The sequence below is a fragment of the Sardina pilchardus genome, chromosome 10 (assembly GCF_963854185.1).
Source record: "Sardina pilchardus chromosome 10, fSarPil1.1, whole genome shotgun sequence".
Taxonomy (NCBI): domain Eukaryota; kingdom Metazoa; phylum Chordata; class Actinopteri; order Clupeiformes; family Clupeidae; genus Sardina; species Sardina pilchardus.
Genome location: NC_085003.1, coordinates 8,668,723 through 8,690,950, shown reverse-complemented (window position 1 = coordinate 8,690,950; position 22,228 = coordinate 8,668,723).

The window sequence follows — 22,228 nt, the reverse complement described above, 5'->3', positions numbered from 1 at the left end:
CAGCTCCACGCGAGCTTACCACTCACACACAGCACTCACATGTCAACTAAACGGACTACAGGAAATTAGAAGTGTATGCACAGGCCATTTGATCAATGGGAAATAAGTAGGCTCGCAACAGTTTTGCACGAACACGACACTCGGGGCAGCACGACTCGACATTCTGCTCTGATTGTGTTGCAGGCCGAGGCGCAGGGAGGGCCCGGGTTGGCACGGCCGCCGGTGCTTTGTTGTCTGGCGAGGGGTGGTGCTGCATGGTCCTGAGGCGGCACTCGCCTGCAGGGCCAGGTTTGCCATCTGTGCCCCTGCAAGAGGCAGCACTCTCTCTCTCTCTCTCTCTCTGTCTCGTTCCCTTTTCTCTTAGGGAGTCATGGGAAAGGCAGAAAAGCATCGATTCACCCAAACACAGCCGTATGAATGCTCCCGACGACCATGCGTCATAGTTCAAATAAAGCCTGAATGGCAACGTGAAGTCTCCACTGGTGGTACCCTCAGGACCAGGTGGGATGTGCTACCAAAGGGTTAAGTCCCCATTGCCATGACATACATCTGAAACACAAGAAACTGTCTAAAAAGATGCAGCTCTTTGTGGGTTACTTCATAACCTGGTTTACCTCTCTTTGCACTTTGCACAACTGAACCTCACTGCAGCTTTTTCTGTAATCCATGCACTTTTTCTTTGTGTATTACGTGTTGTTATCCCTGCTATTTATGTGTGCCTGTTTTGGTTTAAGTCTTGTGATGTTGTGTTGTCAGTATGTGTGTTATATGTGAGCATACCAAAACACATTCCTATCAACTGTATTTTTATAAAGTTGAAATGATAATAAACTTGAACTTGAACTTGAGCTGATTGGATACAAACTACAAGGTCTTAGAAGTCAAATGTAGAAGTTTCTGATAGTACTTCAGCATTGCTATTTTTTGCTGACAGGACTGAAGCATGCGTTAGTGTAGTGGCAACAGCACTGGTTTTAATCTACTTTTAATAAATGGAACCAGTTGTATCAACAACGCGAGCCCTTCCCTAGGGCATGGTATCAAGATACTGTGAGTCTGCTGACTGTGCTTCATTCAACACATACCAACGAGTCTGACTCAGGGAAAATTACAGCTAATTATTAGCTAAGAGTTGTCACACATTTGTCAGTAATCAGTGATTAGTACCAGAGTTAACATCACACTCGTACTTCATTACTGTCTACCAGGACACTGCTAATATCCATGTTTGTCCCCAGTCCCTTGGCTTGATAGGCCACCAACGTACCATGCTGTCAGAGGTCGGCTGGAAAAACTCTGGCTTCTGAGTTTGACTCTGATACCCTGTGCATACTCTAAAGGAAAAAGTTTGGTAACCGCAGGAGAACATATGATTACAAATAAGCATAGCTTGGAGTTAATTAAGCCTTCCAGACAGTCTGCTTTTTGTGTTCATTCAAGCAAATATCAGACAAAGCACCTATTAGGTCACCAGATCCACCTATGTCTACAGTAGAATATACAGAACTGAGGATAAATTGGTAGAACAAAATGAGAATCTGCAACTAACTAGGATTTGACATTTTTTCTTTTTTAGAGTTAGAATATTATTAACAATAACTTCAAAATGTACGTTTCAAGAAATGATAATGTACTGATAATCTTAAGTGCCTGTACAGGAACACTTTCATTTTTGTAAATATTTGTCCTACATCTCTGTTAAACCCATGGAAAAATATTTGCTCTGACATGCAGTTGAGTTCAGAAGTCATTATTTGATTAACTGCAGCTGAGGCCGGTTTAAGGTTTGTGTAATTGAGTTGGAAATTGAGAGGAGCACGGTGATCGATTAGTTGGTGACAGCAGTTCTTTAGTCCGTGAGCTGAGCTGTTTTCCTTTTTCCATCTCTCCCTGACAAGTGGAGATGAGTGGGCCAAGAGGCAGCGGTCAAGGCCTTGTAGATACTGTAAAGCTGACTTTCCCATATAGAGCCAATGTCATCAGCCTGTAAATCCAAGCTTTCTACAACATTTGTTACTCAAAATATTTGGGCTGGGACAATTCCCCTCATCGAGCGAAGGAACAGAGTGAACAGTGTTCACTTGTGATCCATGGATCCACTTATTGTCCTAGAAGAGTGATTGTGGTTGAATAGCACCACTAGCAACTGGGAATTGTTTGTTGCAACACACAAAAACAGAAATCCAACAAAGAAATCAACTAACTGACATAACTTATATGAAGGACTTCTCCAACACAGTGAAATATTCCACCATTGCACCAACACAGCTGAATAGTTTCAGTCTATGTGTGACAGGTCATCTCTTTATCATGACTCTGGCTAACAGAGGCATCCCTCAACGCATTGTGCCAGTCTCGCTCTCAGGCCCAGCAGGCAGGCAGGCAGGCAGCTCCAGATGATTCCACTGCTGCACACACTAAGATCCTAAGGTCTCGTGAACCCTGTCACCCGAGCACTAATCTCCCGCCTCTAACCTCTCTGATCCCACCACATGACTATGGGGCTGGAGAAAAGACGTCATCACAGACAGTCACACTTCAGCCCTGTAATCTCATTACCCTTGTCTCCGAGCAGAGCAGGGGTCAGCAGGGTTGTGTTGTCCCGCACCACCACAACTGCATGCACCGACATGAGAGTGACTGACTTCGCCTCAGACGCATGTAAGGGGAAACAGACGTCAACACTAATAGTAGTAATAATAATAAAGTCTGGGGCTTTTGTGCAGTTTTATGCTTGAATCTGAGAAAATGGGTTCAGTGATTTTGACATTGGATGGTGCTCTTCTTGTAGTAGGCTACAACACTGGAAATTGTAGTGCTACTAGAAGAGCACTACCATGAATCTTCAAAACCGATAAACCTACCTATTTTCACAACCTTCAACTTTATTGATTCTATATAATTAAGTGCATATGTCACATGGTTATTTATGACTACAGACATGTCCACATGAATAGTATTAATATTAGAGCTTATTCTTAACAGTAAGAGTACTCAGAAACATCACCAACAACATCCATAATGGGAGCATTAGCAGCTTTAATAAGTGTAAATCATGTAAATATAATCATGTAAACACCTGATAATTCTGGCAGCAAAATGGCAGCATACTGATATACCCTAATTCATGTGAGCAAAATCAAACTAAAAAGCCAGTATTTGCATGCAGCCTGTTCAAGTAATTTGATATCGGTGTATGAAGAAAATGACACACATTTTTGCAGCACAACAGACTACACATCAGTATAACCACCAGCAGTTTACAGAAGACTTCTGATGTAGAAATATTCAGATTCAATGATGCCATCTTGGTCAATATTAGATGAATGTTCACAGCATCACATATCACATCATTCGTTAGGTATCCAACTGTGATCACTGGTAAAGTCTAGCTTAGACAATCACTGTAACAATCATGTATCTTCCCTGAAATTGTTACCAAGTAACTGTTATTGAAAATGTGTTATTGTGAGTCAAAGTAGCTACCACCTTTAATAAACCCATATAAAACAACTTGTGAATGATATTGTACATGCCATCTTCATAGTAATGTGCCTGGAATTAACTGGAAGCTAAATGTTTAACACACACGTCTGCATTTAGTGATATAGCTTAACATATCAGTCTTACATCTTGCTGAATTACACGTTTCCTGCACAAAGGTTAAATTCATTGCAAATCAAAATGTCTAAGCCTCTGTAAGATCTGCCACTAACCCCCCTTACTTTACCAACACGTGCAGAGACTGAGGCACGCGTTATAGGGACAGGCAAATAAGTGATACAGCAAAGCCACAGGTTTAAGTCTGCTACGTAAGTTTAATGAAAATATATGTATGTGGGCCTACATGTAGGCTAGTCTTGCCCATGCTTACCCATTACTTTACCTAAGTTACCTAATTTATGGTTAATCGGGGCACATGAATGCACATGAATCTAAATGGTGCTGGCGATCAACAAAATCAGAACATTAGCCTACAACATTGAATAGGCCTATTTCAGACGAGGACGTGAATATTAAACGCTCGTGTGACTCAACACATACAGACTTCCTCAGTTTTCACAGAAAATAAATATCCGCAGTAAAACGTATTGGCGACTGTGCAATTCATTACGCATTTTGCGGTCTAAAACCACTAAAAGATGTGGTTCATGCCGTTCAGCGCCAAAGGAATAAATAATTTTAAAAACAACGAGAAAGGGAAATGAAAGTCTATTTCACGTGTGCCTCCAGCCTATGCAAACACCTATCGGCTCACCTTAAATGAACCCTTCGCAATCTCGTGCTGCTTCTGTCTGTTTACTGGGTTGATACGTAGCAGATGAGACAATAGATGAAAAGCTTATCCGGGATTTAAACTTTCAGAATTGGACCTACATTTCTTTGTATGTCACGGATCTCTAAATGTCTTCAACTGGCTAGTTGTCACACTCGTTATGCACCAACGGCCGAGGCACGAATCTGGGTTAGACGTCTTTAGCCAAGACGCTTTGTTTTCGCTGTGATGTCTTGGATGGTGAAAATACCTCCCGCTGCAAGATTTACACTTGAAGTTGAAACTGGACAAATCCTGGGAGAGAGACTGCCCTTTCTATTTTTAAAGAGGCACATTCAGATGTCGAATGGCTAGTCTTCATTCGCGCGCATGGAGGAAATTAAACAGAAGAAACTTCGATACCTTTGAGGGTGAGTGTTCTGATTGATTAACCTAGTATCCATTCCTTATCTCTTTTACTCTAGAGCTACACCACCAAGAGGGTTTTGAGTCTTGTTTGCAACAATACAACTGAAGCGAAGATATTATATTTAATGGCAAATATTATTAATAATAAACGCCAAATTATGTGAAACATAGGTGACGGCTGAGTTCGTGATGGAACTGAAAGAAATGATTTATTGAGTTGTAACAAACGTGACGACAGATAGCTGTTATCTACACCCCAGATAGCTTACACTGACAATCAGTACAAGGTATAGACATCCCTTTTTATAGTCTTCAAATGAGTCTTGTGTTCTGATAAACTTTTTAAAAAAAAACTATATTCAACTCGATTCAGTAGGCTAACCATATGTGTATACAGTGTTGGGCCATATGGGAATGCCTATTCTTGTGTGAACTTGGCTGAAGTAAGGCTATATTATAACAGAGGTGGAGATACATGTTTGTTTGTTTTTAATCATTATTTATTTATTTACAAGGTAGAGGTGTCACTAATTTATTTTCATGCTGCTGAATAGTCCATTGTAGGTCATGTTGCTATATGTTTTTACCCTTGAATAGTCTTGTGCTAGCACAGAATCATAATACTTTTGCTTTGTCACCATATAAGGTTGGATGTGAATAGGATTTTGGCAGTTGCCACACTTTTATAAACCAGAACTGAAAAATCTTAAGTCTGATTTTTCTAAAGAGTGATCAGTGCTGTTTCTTGACCGACTGTGACCGACTCTGTGAAGATAAAATGATAATGCATCCACTCCATTTTTTTGTATTGTTGTCTAGTTGTTTAAACAACAGATAAGCTATCACATGTAGTCTCGCTACATAAGCTGCCTAGTAAATGGTCAGAGAACACCAACAAAAAACACCAAAAAAAACCCACATATTCATATATTTGTTTTATATGTGGAGTCCTTGTTTTGTCCTTGCTGTAGTGGTGGTGTAATTAGAGTCTTGCTGGGAGGCTGGGAGATGCACCACATGTGTTGCAGTGAAAAAAATCAGGCCCTCTTCTGTGATAGTTACAAAAGTCTAGAACTTTCTATAGTGCTTTCCTCCCCATCTTCACCCACTGAATCAGTGTAGGTTTACAAGGTGATATGATCAGAGTAGATTTAAGAATACTTAAGAATAATTAATAGGCTACTTTCATATACTGTACACATAGCCATACTTTTGGTACTTATTCTACTTAATGTGAAGTTTTGCAGCCAACTGATAGATGTATGTTGTTCCCCAAATCTGCCAAATACTGTATCAAAACACTGTGACTTGATTATTGTCTTATATGATAACAAGACTGATTTGATTAAGATACTGTGATACACCAACGCTTGTTCTGCTCTCTGCAATGAAATCTTAGTACCATTATTTTTTCATTCTATTTTTCACACTGCTTGTAAACTTGCTACTTGTACAGTAAGCCTGCTAGCTTCTGGGCAGTGTTAGCTAAGGTGACAGGGCAATGATAACAATGACTACAACTGCTGCCAACGGCTCCAAATGCTGCCATTTCTGCTGAGCAGCAGAGTCGAGCCCAGCTGTTCCTGAGAAGGCTGTCATGTGGTCTGGTCAGGCTGGGCTGAGCCGAGCTGGTTTGGGCTATTGAGTCAGTGAGTACACAAAGTTATGATTGCAGAGAGGCCAAATATGACCTTGTTTTACAGTGATATAAAACAACCTTTTACTGTATTTTACTGTGCGTCGCTCCCCCGTTGAAATTCCCAGTGTTTTCTCCCTGTTTTCTTTGAAATGGTCTTTTGAATAGACTGGATGTTTATCTTTGCGTTTACGGCTTTTATGTGCATGACCTAATTCTGCAGAGAGCAAAAGCAAAGAATTTGCAGTGAAGGCTCCCTCCCTTTTTCTGTCTCCCCTCCCTCTCTCAGTCGCCCTCACTGTGTGTGTGTGTGTGTGTGTGCGCGTGCGCGTGTGTTTATGTGTGTGAGTGTGTGTGAGTGTGTGTGTGTGTGTGTGTGTGTGTGTGTGAGAGAGAGAGAGATAGAGACAGAGAGAGAGAGAGAGACAGAGACAGAGAGACAGAGAGAGAGAGCACGAGAGAGAGAGAGAGCGCGCGCGCGAGAGAGAGAGCGAGGGCTGTCCCCTCCCTCAGTGTTTCCTTGTAGGAGTTGATGGAGAGCACACAGAGTTCATCTGAGGACAGGGAAATGCTTTTCTTTCCAGTGTGAATCATTTTGGAAAAATGAGCCGCTGGACTGAATTGCCCTTGCATTTTGGCATGTTACCCCTTTCTGCTTTATTGTCTATTTTGGCTGAACTCGCAGTTCTTCATTTAACTGCCAAGAAAACTTCAGGTCCTTTAAAGATACAGCAGGCAAAGCCAGTTCCTGAGTCAACCATGTCCTGTAAGCAAATAAAACAAATCTCTGTAGATTTCTGCCATTCCTTCCTGTTTAGTTCTGAATCCCACCGGGATCTGAGCTGTTTCTCTGCGTTGAGTTTGCACTGCATAGAAGCTCGTGGTGGGGTATAGTTTGAAGGGGGTCGTGTGAACAGTTTTTTCCACTAGATTTCACTAGGAAGTACACGACTCAATTGTAGTCGACTGTCTTGTGTATATGTGAGTTTTTGTGGTTTTGCATATTTTAGTAATCATCTGTTATGTTATAAGCTAATTTAGCAGCATTTCTGATCTTCTGCCAGACAATCCCACTGTGGTGTACTCAAAATAATTCACAAAACAAGGATGCCTGTTACTTGGAAATAACCTTGAACCCTTTAACCTTTTGTGTTGCTGATTACATGGTGTATAGTATAAATCCAGATAACTTCAGCATTGTATGGACTTTCACTTTTATAGCAGTATTCATACAAATAATAGTAGAGGTCATAATAGATATTTGATAGCATGTTTCTTTTCATAAGGCAATAATATCCATACCTGATAAAATGCAACTATCATCCTTTTTTAAAAAAAATAGATAAATAGAAAACCCTGTCACCTAAATTGGAACGCAAACTAGTGAGTGAGCATGTTTCATTTTGTGGCCATCTCTCTCTCTCTCTCTCTCTCGCTCACAAATAATGTGGTGGCCTCATCTGTAGGGAGGAGAAGGGAGGAGTGGCCTCCGCAATTAGGAGCCACTGGACTCCGGCAGCAGCTGGCCTGTAAGCGTCCGAATTATGACAGCTCTGGGATGGCAACAGGCCTAATTATAATGAATGACTACCTCCATGATAGCCTTTCACAGGCTTTGATTGTCTCATGTGCGGAAAGGGCACCTTAGAGGCGGGCTATGTGTGTCGGTGGGTAGGGAAAGTGGTTCTGCCATTTTATTGGCTGCTTCCCTTGTGTATAGAGTTGCAGCAACAAAGTCAGTTCTGATTGGTCCTGATTGCAGAGCTTGGTTTCAAAGATTTCTCCTCTACGTTTGGCCGAAGGGATTTAGTGAAACTGGGTTAAATTCCAAAAAAAGTGATTTTGTAGCTTCGACTCAGACAGGCAGAAAGTTCCAAACAGAGGAGCGCCCATTTAAGGTGTGGTACATTCTGCTCACCATTTCTGTTTCAAATAGTCACAAAAGCAAATGTGTCAATGCCCACATGGAAATTATTTTGTGAGAACAGGCACAGGCATCAGTTTGGTTGAAAAGTGCTGGTCATACTATAGGGGTATGGGACCATACAGCTATCCTACCTCCCTCTGCTATTGCAATGAGCATAACTCAAAATAGGAATGCAAAACAGTCTGAAGTTGCTGTCATTTTTTGTCCTTTAAAACTAGATTATAATAAACTATATATTGATAAACTATTCTGAAAGCCAGAGGGATACAGTATATCTCTGTCAATTAGTGACAGCCAGATACAGAACTCGGCAGTGAAGAAAAAAAAACCCTCTTTCCATGAAACTATAAGAATTGTACTATTGTCAAGTCTAAATTAATGCAGGATGCTGCTGAACTTGACATGCCGCAAAGCAGCGTGTAATGTGCCCGCCGCATGGTGTTGCCACCATATGAGGAAAATTAAGTTAGCCTCTCAGCCACCATTAGCCATAATAATGTTTAAAGTACATGTAGGCTGTGTACATTATGAGCTAGTAGACTCGGGAATAGCTAGTTAGTGATTAGCCTGATTATCATTATACCAATGTAACGACTTTTATACATTTTTACTGCTGCAACCAGGGCTGAAATTTCACGGCGGCCACGGCGGCTATGGCCACCGTTGCCTTTGTGTTTGCCGCAATGGCCCTTTAAAAACCGGAAGTTCACCAACCACTCTGGCATTGGTGCCCTGAATGACTGCTTCCCCCTTCTTTCCATAATACATTAGTATTCGACTTCGAAGGTTATGCCCTATTAAAATAATATTAGCATCAGAGTGAGTAGTTTCAGTAGCAATTTAAAGCAACACAATGCCAGGAATGCATGTTTTTACATTCAGTAGTAAAGTGTGAATTGTAAAGGCTAGTCTGAACTAGGATGTGATTTGGGGTTATTGTGAGGTCTTGCTAAGTTAAGACTTTCACAACGTTGCACACAACTTTGATTTCCACGTATCAATTTTCATTTATAAAGTGGTGATTAAGCACTTTGAGGAAGTTATTCATTGTAGTGAGGTCTTATGTTGGTCAAAAGAGGTGGTAATGAAATTGGTGTCTGCAGTAGGCCAAATTGGTAAGGGCCTGATGCCGAGGGGTACAGACAATTTGGTAACTATTGGGGGCCAACGTTAATGCTATGGGCTTTAACTGCATTGTGTTATGATTACTGATTACACAAATTACAGTAGAGTGTTAAGTGGATTACCTGTGTCATTTACATACATAATTTATGAGTGATTTTGACTATGGCTATGGAACTAGAACTATAGTTTGTGCACTATTACAGTATAGTTTAGTCTGTACCAGTAGTTTCGATGTTATTGGTCTGGGATGCTTTTCCCACTGTTGCCTCTAATATGTTTTTATTAGATGCATTAGGGGTCAGGTGTTCATCAGTGAAGAGGATCAAACTACTGTTTACTTCCTTCACTTTAGTTAATCCTCTGGGGAATGCTGTACAAACAGTAATTTTCTAAAGTTTCCTTACAGATATTGAGGTAAACAGACACATGTGTATCACTGTACTTTCCAATTTGTCAGACACCTATGATAACTTTTAGGACTGTCAGTTGTGAAAACAAGTGGTTTACTTTGATATGCATGCTTGTAGGGTTGTATTGAATAGCTGTTTTGCTAGTGCTGTTTATAGTGTTCTAACTCAATATTGGACCAGATCAATTGTTTTTGTAGTAAATATTTAAAAAAAGAGCCCAAGTGGTGTTAATACTGAATACTATAAAATCACCATTTTATGGGTTGAAAATGGCTCAGCATGCCCTCTGCTATTAAAATCATCAGAGGCAGATGCTGTCTAAGCGTCAGATGTTTGGGACTTAATCCACAAAAAAATGACTTTTTTGTTTTTGAAAGAATGTTAACACCCTCCCAAGAAGGCCTTGTTAATGCGCTGTAGGTTTGAACCAAATGTTCGTCATAATATAACTTTTTTGACATCAAAGGCTCTGTTGCATTCAAACAAACCTGAGTTTATATGTTTAATCTTTGATAGTCCTACTTTATGTCTAAGCTACCTTCAGATATGCTAGAGGCAAGAGTAATGTGTATTTGTGCTGACTTCAAATTCCCTGGAATTTCTCCCAATATGTCAACCACTAATGTCTATAACACTTGCTGCTCTAATTTATATGAAAACTCTTAAAACCCTGAAAGGGGTAAAAGGGGGACAGGGAAGGATATTAAAATAAGTGTTAAATTATCCAGCAATTGGCTTCTGGCTGTTCTGTTTCCCAGTTTTGGCTATGTGTATCATCTGGCCCATAAAAGTAGAGAATAGGAAGGCTCAGATGGAGCCATTTCCAATCTGAGAGGGTGTGATTTGTCTGTTAAGTGTGAGGCGGCTGGGTTCGGTTGGCCTAATGTGCTGCGTTTGCTTTTGTTCCCCTTGTAATGAAATGTCAAACCCTTGGCCTCAGCTGTGGTGTCTCATAGCAACTGTGGAGGACATTGGCAAACGGAGGGAGAGACACGGCAAAATAATCAAGTGCAGATTTTGGGGGTTTGGTCTTTAACTCTGTGTGCAGTAAAAGCAGTACACAGTTTTGCCTTGTCTTTTCTCTCTGCCCCCTTGAAGTTACATATATGATGACTTTTGAAAAGAGAGTGCCATCATAATGAGAATATTTAATATTTGATGTGTCAGTTTTTGAGTTCATCTTTTGTCATTTTTTTTTAGTAAAGTCAAAATGTCCCTTTCTTTTTAATTTGTCCGACCCATCTTGGATGGTGTTCAAATACTGCTAGTCTTCTCTAGGTCTGTGGCCTGAAATAGAGCCTGCCCAGTTCATTTATTCCTGATCTGTCATGGCTATTTAGATTGCAGGATGAGTATAGCCACTCCACTGAAAATTTAAGAGCAGATATGTCTCAAATATGTATCATTTATCCTCAAGTTCATAAGCTATATTGATTAATTCAGTATAAATGCATTAATATTCTCTAGGAGAAGGTTGAAATGAAATGTTAGATTGAACGTATTTAATTGCATGTCGTGCATGGCGTATGGCGTCATTCTTGACAAAGCATGCTTCTCCATCCATTAGTCAGCTGCAGGTATCTCCGTTTCTTATGACCATTTCAGACATGCTGCTAAGCTAGGTATATTTGATTGCCGTGTTCAGTGTGTCATAGTCTAAAGAGATTCTACTCTTAAACAGTAACAAACAGGTGGACGGGGGGAGAGGGGTGTCACATGTGTTTATGTTTGACCGGTGCTCAAGTGGCCATGGCCACCTCTGACAGAAGGTGCATGCAGCGTGCCAGATATTTATCAACTGACAGAACGCCCCAAGGCCTGGTCGCTTATACCCCATGACCCAGACACCACCTGTCTGTTGCCATGGTTACACACACAGCGCAAGTTCAGTGCTCCCACTGACAACCTCACCAGAACCAACAGGGATCTGGCTGTGCGCATGAGACCTCTGCCCCAGCTGTGAATCTCAGGGCTACAGTGATTGGTCTTGGCCTTGATAGCTAGTGCGGGGAAAGCTGATTTGAAAGCTATCACCTCACACTGAAAGAAGTTGAGCTAGCAAAGCTACACTAGGGGAAATTCTAGTTTGGTCAACTACTGTAAATCTACCCAGGAAAAAGCTTCAAGCTACTTTTTAAAAATAATAAAATGTAGGTCGCATGACAGCAACAAATACCACTCAATTGAGTTCATTGTAAAAAGTGCCTTCTAAAATAACATTTGTTAAGCAGTAATTATAAATACTTTACTTGAATGGCTAATTGACTTATATTCAGATTGTACATTTTTTTGTTCAAAACAGTATCAATCATTCAAATATGTTTACAGTTTCCTCAATTGCCCAGAGACTAACCTGTTCTTAACAAAACATCTGGGCTTTTCACATGGGCAACATTTCAAGGACTGATATATTTTTGGTGTGACTAAATCTGGATTTTGTATTATCTGACTACGCCTAAAGCAGTAAAAATATTTAACTTGCACCTTTTTAGATCGTTTGACCAGTATATAGACATAGATCTACAAAAATGGGCCTGTTTTTCAGTTGTCTGTTTTGTGATGAATTTCGTTGTAGTGTCTTAACTACTTCCACAGTCTTCAAGTTGCACATGTCTAGGCAGTGCAAATAGCTTGAACCCTCCCCTAAACAATGACCAACACCCAGCCTTTTGTGCATACACTGCACAGAGGTCAAGTGTGAGGTAGTGGCTGACTGACGAATGTATTGCTTGCGGTCAAAGTGAAAGAAGAAGGGACTTGGACCGGTCAAAAGGGGTTCAATTACAGCAGAGAGGGTATGGTAAAAGCATTGAAAGGATGATTCCTTTCTTTTCATGGCCCCAATGTGTTTGTAGCGTCAATAGTAGCAGAAAAGGGGAAAAGTAAGTGCTTTGATGTATTTGAATGACTGGCAAGTCAAATGAAGCTATACTACTATATTTAATTCAATCTTCAATACCATTTGTATGATAGGTGTGGGGGTGCAGGTGGGACAGGATTTTTCCTTAAAAAATATGAATGCATTTGTAGTGAGAATTCAGTTCTGATCTGACCAACCAACCAAAGCCAATAAACAGCGGGAAAAAAGGGAAATTAATCAACCGCATTTACATAATTTTTTATTTTGTTCTGTTGCCGAGTTTGCCACTGCCCTAGAGCAAGTAGTAGTATGATAGTGGCATATTTCCACGGACGAGTTTTTCCGAAATCATAGATAAAAGAATGGGGAGGGCAAAACAAAAGACAAAGCTCCTGGAATATTATATTCTGTCACTCGTGGTCATTTATGCATATTTTGTGGATGTCTGCGATGAATAGTGAAAGACACAGAGAAACGGTCTGGAACAAAGCCCAACTGGTAAGCGAGCCATCAATATCTAACTGTGAGCCCTAAGGCTAATAGTGTGCTGGATTTGTCTGCTGATAATGGTGCGTCAGAGGGCAGCAAGTGGGTAAGTGGGTTCAATATGCTAGAATGAGGGATGTGTGATAGTAAACAGCTTGAATATCTAAATCTAATTGGAGGCGGAGGTTCCCAAGAGATTGGGAGTCATTTCTTGTGTGCATGTTTTGCTCTCCTATTTTGTACTGGCTATAGGTGCATCTAAAAAAAACCCCAGAATATCTTGGAAAAGTTTTTTATTTTTATTTTTAAAAGTGAAACTTTCATATAATCTAGATTCATCATAGATATACAGTATGATGCATCTAGTGTGATGAGTAAAAACAAGCTTTTTTAATTTGAATCTTTATTATTCAAATCTTGATGAGTTACACAATGCCATCTGAAAATATTAGAATAAAGAATTTATAATACAGAAATGTCGATCTGAGAAGAGATCTGATCAGCTACAGTAATTAAGCCAAAATACAGTCATTGGTTTCCTGAGCTTTAAATCTCTCTGTCTGGGAAGGGCAATGGACTTTTCCACAGTATTTTTTTACATTTATTTTTTTAGATGCACCTGTATTGGGAGATTAGGCTAGACCACCATAATAAACTGGACTGACTGAAATGAACTGAAATGACTGAAATGACCTGATAGACCTCAGCATATTGTATCACATCCTGAGAGTTTACTGCAGCATGACTGGATTGTTTAACAAAAAGTTGTATTGTAGTTTATTACAGTAGAAGTATAAGTATATTATTTTGGTGTTGATATGGATTACTGAATTTATGAAATTTGTGTGGATATTGTGAAAGTTTTTAGTAATTGCATTTTCACTTTTTTTTGAAGGTCGAGAATATTTGGGAATCTAGGCCTATAAGTGTTATGCTGATCTATGGCATTTGTTAGTTGAATTTTAGATGTTTATTAGTTGGAATGTTGATAGTATTTAATTTCATTAATTTACACTTCAGTACCAATTTTATGGAAAGCCAGAGGAGAGGGAACATAAAACTATATAAAGGTATACAAATATATAGATTTTCTTTAAAGAACTTTTTCCGTATTTGTATATTGCATTTTACAATTACCATATTGTCATCTAGTCCAACATGTCATCGAGTCCCGTATGATTATGATGTCCAAAACCGTAAACATATTGACTTACACAGAACTTAATAAGCATCTGTTGAAAGGCCTTTCACTGTTGAAAGAAACATGCCGGTCTAGACACTGCAGAATATAACAGCATTGGAAGTGGTCATTGAGAGATGGGGCCCAAAATGTGCCCCATGAGATGAGAGATTGAGGTAATACTGTCCTAAGTAAGCTTTTATTTGTGTGCTAGCCTTGAGCCATCAGGTGGCACCAACTCCTTCAGTCAGCCTGGTACATGGCCTGTCTTACTTTGATCAAATCAAAATATTAGGCCAGGGTACCTTTTCTAGCGGTCTCGTGTTAGAAGACGCAATGACTTGTTCATGGAAACGCACAGTATTCTATTGACTTTGCTGATGATTATGGTGATGGGTTTGTCTCTTGGAGACATTTTAAAAGCTGTCATGACATCATGTTCTGCATCAATATAGAGGCTCATCGCCGTATTTTGTTTCTCATATTGCTTCATCTCGTCTCATTTTTTGAGTAGTGAACTGACGGATTAATGATAGTGTCATATTCCTATTCCATTTTGTGAACAGTTTTAGATATGCAACATTTACCTCATTTTGTGAGGCTTGGCAAGCAACCCTGCTGTAACCATTTTTTTTCCTGAGGGCCTTGAAAGTCGATCGGCCTCAGTCGGCCAACAGTCACATTTATCAGAATGAGAAATGCCCCGCCCTGCTTTTCCGTAATTGTTCGTACCTTGCATCATTCAAGTTGTGAATGCGGTGTGTGACACACAGGATTTTACAGAGCCCACCATCAGTACATATTTGATTACAGATGAGATGTGTCACACTCTACTCAGTGTGCTTTGAAAAGCGATGGACTAGATTTTTTTTTTTTTGAGGGGGCGGAGGGGGGGGGGGGATACTTCTGTAGCTGTCACAGGCGGGTTACTTGAAGAGAAATGCTCGTGCTCTGTGTCTGTGCGTTTCTTTCAGACAAGACTGTCCTTGATCGGTCTTTCTCCAGTGCTGCCAACCCCTCTTGTGTTCTGAATGATCCCTGGTACCTTAGGTGACCTGAGGCCCCCTGTGTGTGGGCAGGCACGTGTTCCCCAGATACAGTCAACAGCACTGCACCACATGGTCCACTTGAACAGTTCACACTCCTTGCCAGTTGCAGAGGATATAGAAATATGAAAATGGTGGAGTAGGCCTCATCACAGATGGATATATCTAGGCTACCTGATGAAGTCAAAGCCGCTGTTAAGCCCCACATCTCTAACAATATCTGACCATCCAACATTTGTCTTTTGATTGATGGTTATGATTAATGGTTGATATTTGAAATGATGCCTTATACATTTGAAATCTGTGGTGTTGTTTTGACATCCTTCGAGTGCCGAGTTTGTCTCAACTCTGTGGTTGGGTTCGGTTTTTTGAGAGTCTGCTCCAAGGTCACTGTAGAGCACAGCACAGAGGAGTGACTATGTCTGCTGATTATGTGAATAGCTTCTTTCATCTTTGAAGTTTTTTTGGGGCCTAACTGAAAAGGCAGTGTACACCCATTAAAATTTGTCAAAGGGCTTTGATATCCTGGGTGTGTAGTTACCCTCTCATGAGGCAAGTTGAGCTCCTCTGCTCTGCAGGAAATGCTATCAGCTCAGTTCTTACTGTACTTTCGACTAACATAATACAGTAAACACATACTTCAGCAGGAAACTGCGAAATATCACTTATATTTCAGGTAAATTGTAAGTAGACATTACCTTGAGTGCTTAAAAATAAATTAGGACAAAATGTGTATTTTTTTTTTTTTTTTGCGGAGTCTAGGTTTTGCAAACCTTGCGTAAGTAAATCAGGTCCTCATCATGGTGGATGTCTTGGATCTTTGACAGTCAACTAAGACATTTCCAAAGAACAACCAAAGTTGGCTACTCACTACTCCTAAAACTGCTGTGTAAGACTAAACGAACTGAACAAGAGCGTATGTTACTCAGAAATCAATAAATCTTCGGCATTGATTTATGTTATTCAACACAAACAAATGTCTGTGTACGGCACTGCGTTGTATATAATTTGATAAAAAAAGAGCATGCAGTCAAAGTGCAGCTGGCCCATTGGTGGATTTCTTGGGAGGCTTATGACTTTCTGGGCCTTTACTGATATCCACTGAGCCCCCAGACTGTAGATTCACCCTTGCCATTGTCATTTGGTTGGGTTCTCATTTGAATAGCTTGCAGTGTTTTGTGTGAGTCTGTGCCATTTGCATCTTTTCCAGTCACAACGGTTTACAGGTCAATTGAGGTAGGCTGGAAAACTCCTACATGCCAAGGAATGTTCTGTCATTCCTTTATTTCTCTCTTTCTCTTACTTACCTCCTCCATCTCTCCTTTTCTGTCTTTCCCTTGTTCGTTCCTCCCTCACTTTACTTTCTTTCCTTCTCTCTTTCTTTCAATCATTCATTCATTCATTCATTCATTCATTATTTCTTTCTCTCTCTCATTATGCACGACCACCTCCATCTCCCCTCAAACTCCCACAATACCCCACTTTCCTTCCTGGTGCTTTTCGCTTTCTTGCAGACAAAAAAAAAAAACCTCACACAAATGGCCAAACAAAAAACGAACGTAACCAAAAAGAAATGCTTTATTTCACCCCTTCTTGCTCTCCCGCTCTCTTTCTCTGTGTCTTGTTTGTGGCTGAATGCGTAACATTAAGGACGAGAGCACTTCCATTGGTGAGATGGACTGCAAGCTTTGGCTAAGATGGCGGCGGCGTGATGTGTGCCAAGTCCTTACTCCTGGCACGGAGAGAGGCGGTGCTTTGACAGTCAGCAGCGATCACCTCTACTGAACCTCCGCTTTGTCCCTCTAATCATGTGTGTGTGTGTGTGTGTGTGTGTGTGTGTGAGAGAGAGAGAGAGAAAGAGTGTGTGATAGTTTCCAGATCAACAAATGTGTTTGTATGTGGAGGATCAATGAAAGGTGTCTTCACTCGAACAAGGCTAAGTGTTAATGGACGTCACTGATAATAGAATAGGTGCATCTTTTAAGCATCTTTTAAGTTAAAAGAGTAACTAGTGACACATTTGCAGTATTTACATAGAGACAGTACCTCACGGTATCTGACTAATTGGTCCCCCTGTGATCAGTATTTTGCCAGTCCATGGCTGCCACACATGACTATCTATTTCCTTATTTTCCATGTCCAGGCTCTGTCACGTCATTATATTCACACAGATTAATGGCAATAGCAAAACTCCAAAATTGTCCGTGGCGTCACATATCATTTCCTTCTATTACATGGGATCGTCATTAAATGCAATTGTGCCACAGATGTGGCAAAACCTGAAAACCATGATAATTTTATGAGTAGGAAACCAATAATGGACACTGGACAGTGTAATGTTAACGGGAGAGAAAGAGGGACAGAGCAGAGAGAGAGAGTGCGAGAGAGTGAGCGTGAGAGAGAGAGAGAGTGCGAGAGAGTGAGCGTGAGAGAGAGAGAGAGGGAGAGAGAGGAATGATGATGCAGTGTTGGATCCTCCATCTTTTCCACATCAGCTTGTGGCTGAGAGAGAGGTCCGCACACATGGGCCAACAGAGCGAGCCGAGGCCAGCTCTGATGAATAGCTCTGCTTTTCCTCCTCCAGCTGGGAGCAGCAGCCAAGGCCAGGCCCAAGCAGTGGCACTTGTGCCGCAGTCCCGGGCCCGCTCTCCCAAGGACTGCCTGCGATGGCAGGCCGCAGTATACTGTAGCACGCTCGCGCTTCCATTTCGTTCACCCTCGCCGCTGGCAGTTGGGATTTTTTATTTTTTTTCATTGTGGGAAACGTTAGATTTCACTGTCGTTATGTGCCTTTCTGTACCATCCAACGCAGTTATGAGCAGCTGGAAGTGAATTATCACATTTAGTGCGGGTTTGGAGGGTTTAAAAAAAAAAAAAAAAAAATGGGTGTTGGTAGTTGTGCTGGTTGCTGTTAGCTCCATGGGTCTTGGATTCGGCAGCCAGTCCCAGAGATGTGTGGTCAGAAGGGGGGGGGGGCACACCACCTCCTGCCCCTCCTCCTCCTCCTCCTCCTCCTCCTCCTCCTCCTCCTCCTCCTGCTCCTGCTCCTGCTCCTGCTCCTACTGCTTCTCCTCTCCCCTCCACCTCTTTTCCCCCCTCTGCCGAAACAGACGCAGACCCGGCCATGGGATCTCGAGTCTGGACACAAAGGAGGCAGCTCTATCTGCATACGCTGCACATAAAAGGCCCTTTTGTCACGGGCTTGGCGCACATGACCGTCCACACTCCTTGCCCTGGCTCCACCCCATCCCCTCTCCCCCAGCAAGCACACCCTCTCAATCCCAGCAGCCCTCTCTCTCTCTGCATCTCACGCCACAGTCCCGTCGGTCGTGAACCCTCGCCATGAACGCTGTACAAAAAAGCAACGAAAAGCAACAACAGAAAACAGAAGGGGGAAAAAAATCTAATAAAAGAAGGAGAGAGAGAGAGAGAGAGAGAGAGAGCACTGATGGGGCAGGAATCCCGACCAAATTGAAAAATATGGACAACTCACAGGGGTCACTGGGTTCATGTTTCAGTCTTTAGGACATGTGTGTTGTAGCCTGTTAGCCTGCTCCACCGGTCTGTCGGAGGGCCCCCCCCCCCCCCTCCTCCCTTGCCGTTTGTCCTTGACGGATCTGTGACTTGCAGGGGGCACTGCAGTGTGATTGGCACGGTGCCAGCTCACCACCCTACTCCACCCTCCCCGCTCCGCTCCCCATGCACTCATCCACAGGAGCGCCAGCCCCCAGGAGCAGATGGATGGAGAGAAGGAGACACTGGGTGGGAGAGAGGGAGAGAGAGAGAGAAAGAGGCATAAACAAAGAGAGAGAGTGAGCTGTAAGCATGTGAGAAAGAGTTAATATGTTCTTGACGAGAGAAAAGAGGAGTGTGTGTGTGTGTGTGTGTTTTTGTGTGTGTGTGTGTGTGTGTGTGTGTGTGTGTGTGTGTGTGTGTGTGTGTGTGTGTGTGTGTGTGTGTGTGTGTGTGTGTGTGTGTGTGTGTGTGTGTGTGTGTGTGTGTGCTTGTGCTTGATTACTTGGGAGAATGAGCAGGAGAGAGAGAAGGAGAGAGAGAGAGGCCGATAGTTGGACTGCCCCAATTCTCTTTGGCAGGGGTAGTGAGAGCACAGGGGTCAGAGGGCATGGCCCCTATTGGCACATTAGCACAGCACCCCAGGGTCCAGTCCGCAAAGACCAGGCCACTCTGGTCACTCCATTGTGCTGGGGCACTGTTAACATGCAATACGCTTTCAGTCGGGGCTGGCATACGGCTTTTACAGCTTATCACAGTTGAGTCTGTAAAACACTTTAGAAGGACCTCAGGTATTTTTCAGCAAAAGTCCAACAGTGGAATTTCTAGATGCGCTCTCATTTGATCCCAGTAGAGTTGTTCAGATCAGAAGATTGTGCAGCATACTCCCCAAACTGATTTGAGACTTTAGGGTGATATTTTCATATAGGAATTTATATTCTCCTATTAGTAATTCTGGATAAGTACGCACAGTACAGCGCGTCTTCTTAAGTAAGTAAGTAAGTAAGTAAATTTAATTTATAGAGCACATATAAAACAGTTTCCACTGACCAAAGTGCTGTACATAGAATATGGCTAAAATAGAGAATAAAAGAAAATCAGAACAAGCAAAGTATAAAAGTCAAGCATGGTCAAAGATGTCGGGGTTGTGTGTGTGTGTGAAAGCAAATTAAATTTGGAGTGTTCTAGAGTATATGACCAGTGTCATATGTCACATCACCATATCTGACCGCATGTGACCTCAGTCTCAACTCGGCATCAGGCTTGAGAAGGGACCAGCTGACCGTGCTGCCCCACCCTTACCACCGTGCTGAAAAACTGCAGCAGAGTGCAGAGACTGTGGCGCCTCACGGCCCGTACACAAGTGCTAAAACAATGAGTATCTGTATTTTAATTAAAAACAAAAGATAGTGTATATCTATCTATCTATATTTTATTTTCTATACATCTATTTTAGTACTTGTGGTCTATAATAACAACGTAGAGTTTGCCATAACTCGTGTTCTTGTGAAACATAGAGCCTCGAATAAACTACAATAAAATCACAAAATGATTAAAACAACATTCTTATGTAGACCATTGTCAGACTGGACGATAGTCCAAAATCCACTTTGGGCTTGTCAGATGTTTTAAAGTAACACTTTATTACAATGCAGTACATGCACTTTAACGCACAACTTTGTGAACACCATAACAGAATGAATGATGTGAGAGAGCCACATGCGCTAGAGGCAACATTGCATGGCCAGTGTAGTTTCCTAATTTCAGTCTTAACATGATTTGAACATCCAAGAAGAGTCGAAGTTGTCTTTGATAAGGAAAGACTTTCATTATCTTGAACGATTAAGAAAAGGCAACTAAAGCATCCATTAAAGACATACTGTAAAAAAAAAATATGCACATTAAAGTCTGCAGATGAACGCACAAAGTTGTGTAAAGCAGGATATGTTTACCATAGCACTACTCACACTAGTACTGGGAGCTCAAAGGTTAAGGAAAATATTCCCTCATTGCGATAATCAAGCATGCATGTCTGTACAGTAATATATTCGTTCAATAACACAAAGAGGTGCAGATAAAATCAACAGCACATTTCTCGTATTCAATCAATATATCATGATTCTGGTTATTTTATTTCATATGTTTCGCCTCTACATATTGTCATTCAGAAATGCACCATGGACAACAACCACAGAATCGTGTTGAAGTTACTTGTTAACCACATGAAAAGTCTTTGAAACACAGCACTCTTGAGATTTCCACTGTCACACAGTGATAAATAGCAGTGGGGGAAGCTTGTAATGAAAGAATATTTCTCTGTAAAATGGTTGTTATTTAGACACTGCAAAACGCTCTGTCATTTTCTTTGACAGATAAAGTACATCATAAATACTTGGAAAAGAATATGTTTTTTTTTCAGATGGGAAGATGACATTTTAAAAAGAAGAATACTTAACGGATATAGTTAATTGCATCCACATTTTATGTGGCTGTTAATGTCATGTGGCCTGGCAATTCAAGATGCCACAGATTGACTAAATACAAATTTGAATCAAACACGAATTGACAAAGTGACAGTTTCTTTAGACTTTTGAGAGAGGAGGATGAGTGCTGGGATAATATAGCATTTATGATGTTACATACATATCGATATTTACCATTAACTGACATCATTGGTTTTCTTTGCAAATTGTAGTCTTGTCTGGCACTATAGCATGCGCACAGAGAGGGTTAGAGGAGATCTGGGTGTGCAGGGTTCGACTGGAACGCGTACCGTATTCCAGTGTTAAGGTGACATTCTGGCATGTCTTCATCTCAGAATAACAGTCACACAGCTATATCTTCTTCATAAGATTACATTGGTGTTGTGACCACTTTGTTGTTGAAGGACCAGAAGACCAGAGACATTCAAATCACTTTCGATAGTTATTAAGTTCAGAATTCCTAACAAAAGAGAAACAAGTTGATCATTTTACATTTTACAGTTTACGTTCATCCTTTGAAGCTAGTATGAATTTGAGTTTTGATCATATAAATGATTGGTGCAAAAGGCAGCCTTAAATGTTTTCTGTATTTTACAAATGCTTGTAATGAAATGGAATACACAGACTACTGATTATGTCTTGTGCACTTTAAAAAGTTTAGGCGGAGAAAGAAAGCCTGTTTACTTTGTGTGTGTGTGTGTGTGGGGGGGGGATGAAACTAGAAGTGAAGCTATTGATTATCAGTTAGTAAAGTGAGCAGGCAGTCTTTAGTCAAGCTTTTCCTTTTCCCTTCCTCCCTTATGTTTTCTCTCCCCTACCTCTTCTCCTCTCTGTCTGTCTGTCTGTCTGTCTGTGTGTCTGTCTGTCCTGTACTGGAC